Raw genomic sequence first — 6,000 nt, 5'->3', positions numbered from 1 at the left:
ATCAGTGAGCAAAACCCAAAACCAGTGAGAAAAACAGGGCCGGTGAGTTTGGAGCAGTTGAATGTGGCACATAACATGCTGAGAGGGAAAATTCCGTAGAGCATATGCTAGCTTCCAAGTTCCAAGGCTTCAGAATTTCATTTATTCTTATAACTTTTTCAATGGTGAGCCTTCGACGTGTTTGGCCCTGCCAGCATTCGACGATCGCCAGAATTGTTTGCTAGCTAGGCCATCGCAGCTCCCTGCTGCTCAATGTAAGGCATTCGTGTCTAAGAAAATTCATTGCAGTGCATTCAAGTGTCATCCATTTATTCCGACCTTGCCCCCTCCACCACCTTCACCTCCAGTGCCGGTGCCCTCATCATCTGTCCCCTTCCTCGTTCCTCTCCTCCACCGCCAGTTTATACACCTCCATGGTAGGATTCAAGCGCGGAACATACAACTATTAAGATATCAAATATATAACAATTTAATGATAAACAAGGCACAAGCATGAAAGATAAGCGACACATAATGTTTAACATGGTTCGGCTCCACCATTGAATCCACGTCCACGAAGAGAAACCCGTTCTTTATTATGAGAAGAAAACCTTATACAAGAATACAATTTGAACCAAAACCTAATCCTTGTATACCATCTCTCATCTCCCAAGAACCCCTCTCTCACTCCTCATGTATAAGACTACATGTTGCCCTTTTGTGCTCCTTGTATGTCTCTTGTATAGTATGCTAACCCACCTATTTATAGATAATATTATTTGGCCAAAAGCTAAATAATAATAGGAAATCAATTCTAATTCCTAAACTTATACAGAATAGAAAATAATTTCTAATCCTAAACAAAATAGGAAATTTCTTAACTACTATTTCAAGTAACTAAAACTAATTAGGAAACTAGTTACTTCCACACAAAACAAGAAACCTTCCTAAAAAAATTAAACCAATTTCCTAACAAATCTCCACCTTGGTGAATATTTTTTTTAGCAATCTTTTGCCTTCAACTATCAAATAATATGGTACCGAACTACACACCCGAATCAATACAGTCTTGACACCAAATTGATTCAATCGGCAAATGAACATTGTAGTTGCTCCGAGTCTAACCTTCTATCGACTTGCGAGAAGGTGCTTTAATTTACCGTCTCCCTTTGCAGGATTTTTTCTCACCACCACTTACAACCCGGAATCCCCTTCTGTGAACTCTAACTCTAATCATTTAGACCACCAAGTGATAAAATCGTCATACTTTTCCTCATTTTCAGGACTGTCTCGTCACATGTGGTTTCCAAAACTCCACCTAAAACAAAAAAAATAGTAACTGTCAGAGTCTTCTAGCGCATAAAAATTAGATCTCTTTATTTTTTTGGGACATGTACCACACCACCCAAAGAACATAACCAAAATCTAAAATTCATCAGGATGAAATATCAACCGTTGTAGGTGTGAGCAAGTCTCCACCGATTCACGTCCAAAATCAACATTGGACTCCACCTTTTCCTTAACTCTTGAATCACCTGTCGAGATTCACCGTCAAGTATCTCCATGCTTTTCAGCTTTCCATCCTTCACCATCAATGCTTTTTGCCAAGTTATTGAAATAAAGATATCACTCATTAAATTGTTCAATGGGTAACAGCCACCAACCCACTTGATCTCAATAGTTAACTAGGATCCAATCATAAATAACCAATCTTTTAATCCAACTATTTAATTTGTTGGGATCCAAGTACTTGTAAGCAGCCCAGTTTCGCAATCAAACTCTAATACTGCTTGTTAGGATCCAAGCGCGGAACACACAACTATTGAGATATCAAGTACACAACAATTTAATGATAAACAAGTTACAAGCATAAAAGATAAATAACACACAATATTTAGCGTAGGTCAGCTCCACCATTGAACCTACGTCCACGGAAAGAAACTTGTTCTTTATTATGAGAGGAAAACACTATACAAGAATACAATTTAAACCCAAATCCAACCCTTGTATACCATCTCTCATCTCCCAAGAACCCTCTCTCACTTCCCATGTATAAGGCTACATGTTGCCCTTTTGTGCTCCTTGTGTGTCTCTTGTATAGTATGTCAACCCACCTATTTATAGATAATATTATTTGACCAAAATCCAAATAATAATAGGAAACCAATTCTAATTCCTAGACTTATATAGAATAGAAAATAACTTCTAATCCTAAATAAAATATAAAATTTCTTGACTATTATTTCAAGTAACTAAAACCAATTAGGAAACTATTTACTTCCACACAAAACAAGAAACCTGTCTAAAAGAAATTAATCCAATTTTCTAACACTCTATCACTCTCACCACCCCCACCGCCACCTTTTTACTCTCATTCTCCACCGCCTTCTCCGTTACTGCCAGTTTATTCTCTGCCACCTCCTCCTCCCTCACCCCCTCCACCTTCTCCTCCTCCGCCACCACCTCCTCCTCTACCTTCTCCCCCTCCTCCATCTCTCCATCGCCATCTTCACCTCCTCCATTGATACGAACTCGACCCAGCAAGAACCTGTCTTGAAGAACCAAGTCGATCAGGCAGCGGAAGGATCTATCTTGATCAGGTTATGGAACAATAACTACCTTGCTAGACCTAAAGAGAACCCGTCTCTAGAAACCTAGTGGATTGGTTATTGGTTAAGGAACAATAACTACCTTGCTAGACCTAAAAAGAACCCGTCTCTAGAAACCTAGTGGATTGGCTATTGGCTTGAAAGAACAAGATGATGTGATCATCTTGCCTTGAACACCACAAGTATCCAAGCTAAATACTTGATACTGTTCAAGAAGAAACTCAAGTTCCATCAAGGAACTCCATAAAAGGAGACAACTCTCTTTTTATTAATTCATCTTCAATATCATCCCTCAATAGTTAAATAAAGTTGGCTATTTATAGCCTTACAAGACTCAAAATCCTAATATAAATTGGAAACAATACAAGCTTCCTAATTTGACTTGACACAACTTCCTAAATAAATTTGGAAGCAATTAACTACTTTTCTAAAACTCTAATTCAATTAGAATAGGAAACTAACTGACTCAATTGGCTTAACTATGGTCAACATGACCTTAGCCTTTATTTCCCTTAATAACTCAAGACTAACTAACAAGTATTGCTGGAAACTTACTTAAATAAATAACAAGAAATAAGCATGACAAATCTTCAATGATTCTTGAACTCGATTGCACCATCAACCATCAATCAAATTTTCTTGAATTTGAAGGGAATCCAAATCTTCATGTTCTCATCATTCCTCTCCTCTTGAAAGACGATTTGTCCTCAAATCGAGTGCTTGCTTACAAAGGAGTAACTCGGAGAATGTCTTGATAAATGCAATCCAAGATGCATGTCGCCAAGTCAACTTGATTATGAACACGAACCATTGCACATGCTCCATTTGTCAAAGAATATCTTCACCCAATTGTACTTGGCTAGAATTTTGAAGTTCAGTTTGGAACTCAATTTTTGGATTTTGGCAGCTGATAATATGAACCAAGTCTAACAAGAATTAGAAATCAAGAATTTGGAAACAAGATTCCAAATCCTTCTCAATTTACAAATCCAACGCAAGGTTGCCTTTTCTTGTCTTTGTTTGTCCGAATTGCTCTCCTGAAAAGGGATGACAAGTGGCGGCCTAACTCCCTAAAATATAGGAAGAGATGGCCGAATGTGAGGATAAGATGAATGGGCTAAGGACAACCCTAAAAAGTAGGAGAAGTGGTGGCTAAAATGTAGGATAGGTCTTTGTAGCGGGTTTGGGAGTGTTTTGGGAATGGTTAGATCGGTAGGTTCTTTGGAAGTCAACCAATATTTGGAAATCAACCAAGATTTGGCAATCAATCAAGATATCAATCAAGATGTGGAAATCAATCAAGATATCAATCAAGATTTGGAAACCAATCAGGATTTGGAAATCAATCAAGATTTGGAAACCATTCATGGCAAGGCTGCCTTTTTTTTTCCTTCTTTCTTCTTTTTTTTTGTTTTTCTAACTTGCCAATTCAAGAAAATAAGGTAGCTGCACTTCAAGATTCAAGAGGATGATTTTTAGGGTTTTCAAAGTATCAAGAAACAAACACAAGGAAAAAAAAAAAAAAATTCGGATGAACAGTACTATTACAGTAGCGTCGGATGAACAGTACTGATACAGTTATGAACAGTACTGATACAGATATGAACAGTGCCGATGAATAGTGCCGTCGTGAGCAGTTCCGAATTTTTTTTATTTTTTATTTTTTTGCTTTTGACGACTCAACACAAGGTTACGACTTCACTTGGAAGAAATTTAATGGGAGTTAAACCCTTGAAAAACCTGTTTTCAAGAACGTAATCACACCAAAAAATTTCAACCTCGATCAATCACAGGATAGGTTAGACTCAAGTGATAAAATCAAGAAAACAAGAATCAAAATTTATTTTTTTGTTTCTTTTAAATCAAAAGGCGGCTAGGGTTTTGGTAGAAAAATAAACAGAAAAGAAAGAAAAGAAAAGGATATTAACCTGAAACAAGAGCCGAAACTCTGATACCAGATGATACAAACTCGACCCAGCAAGAACCTGTCTTGAAGAACCAAGTCGATCAGGCAGCGGAAGGATCTATCTTGATCAGGTTATGGAACAATAACTACCTTGCTAGACCTAAAGAGAACCCGTCTCTAGAAACCTAGTGGATTGGTTATTGGTTAAGGAACAATAACTACCTTGCTAGACCTAAAAAGAACCCGTCTCTAGAAACCTAGTGGATTGGCTATTGGCTTGAAAGAACAAGATGATGTGATCATCTTGCCTTGAACACCACAAGTATCCAAGCTAAATACTTGATACTGTTCAAGAAGAAACTCAAGTTTCATCAAGGAACTCCATAAAAGGAGACAACTCTCTTTTTATTAATTCATCTTCAATATCATCCCTCAATAGTTAAATAAAGTTGGCTATTTATAGCCTTACAAGACTCAAAATCCTAATCTAAATTGGAAACAATACAAGCTTCCTAATTTGACTTGACACAACTTCCTAAATAAATTTGGAAGCAATTAACTACTTTTCTAAAACTCTAATTCAATTAGAATAGGAAACTAACTGACTCAATTGGCTTAACTATGGTCAACATGACTTTAGCCTTTATTTCCCTTAATAACTCAAGACTAACTAACAAGTATTGCTGGAAACTTACTTAAATAAATAACAAGAAATAAGCATGACAAATCTTCAATGATTCTTGAACTCGATTGCACCATCAACCATCAATCAAATTTTCTTGAATTTGAAGGGAATCCAAATCTTCATGTTCTCATCATCCATCACCTCTTCATCCAACTATCTCACCACTTCCACCTTCCACTCCATCTCTTTCGCCGACTCTGCCATACTGTGTGCGCCCACCGCCGCCTCCACCACCTCCTCTAAACTCTCCTCCACCTATCCCCTACTATTATAACTCACCCCTACTTCCGCCACCAAACTCACCCCTACCGTCAGCACCAGTGTACATTTACTCATCAGCACCAGTGTACATTTACTCATCGCCGCCCCACCACCACTTGTACACTCGCCACCTCCACTGCCAGTTGTACACTTCTCGCCTCCACCTCACCTCCACCACCATCACCATCATCACCACCACCTTGTATAGAACCTCCAGATCACTACCCCCTAATTAAATCTCTTTGATTTGTTATGTTAATAGCTTAATGAAGTTCGGTGGGTTTTTCTCACTAATAAAAATGTTTCGGTAAATTTTTCCTTCAATTTTACTTCTTATCTTATAGCCCCAGCTGTGAAGTACTCGAAATACCCTTACTTAGGTGCTTAATTAGAAGCTTGATCGAAATTACATGGTGGTAGCGCCATAGTAGTGTTCCTCAATTGGAACTGATAAATAAGTATAGGGATTAAATTGATCAAAAAAATTAAGTAGGGACCAAACTGACATTATAAAAAAATTTAGGGACGCCATTTTCCCTTTCGCGTCCCAAAACTTTCCA

Source organism: Coffea arabica, chromosome 9e (assembly GCF_036785885.1).
Source record: "Coffea arabica cultivar ET-39 chromosome 9e, Coffea Arabica ET-39 HiFi, whole genome shotgun sequence".
NCBI lineage: Eukaryota > Viridiplantae > Streptophyta > Magnoliopsida > Gentianales > Rubiaceae > Coffea > Coffea arabica.
This window is presented reverse-complemented; position numbering follows the sequence as displayed.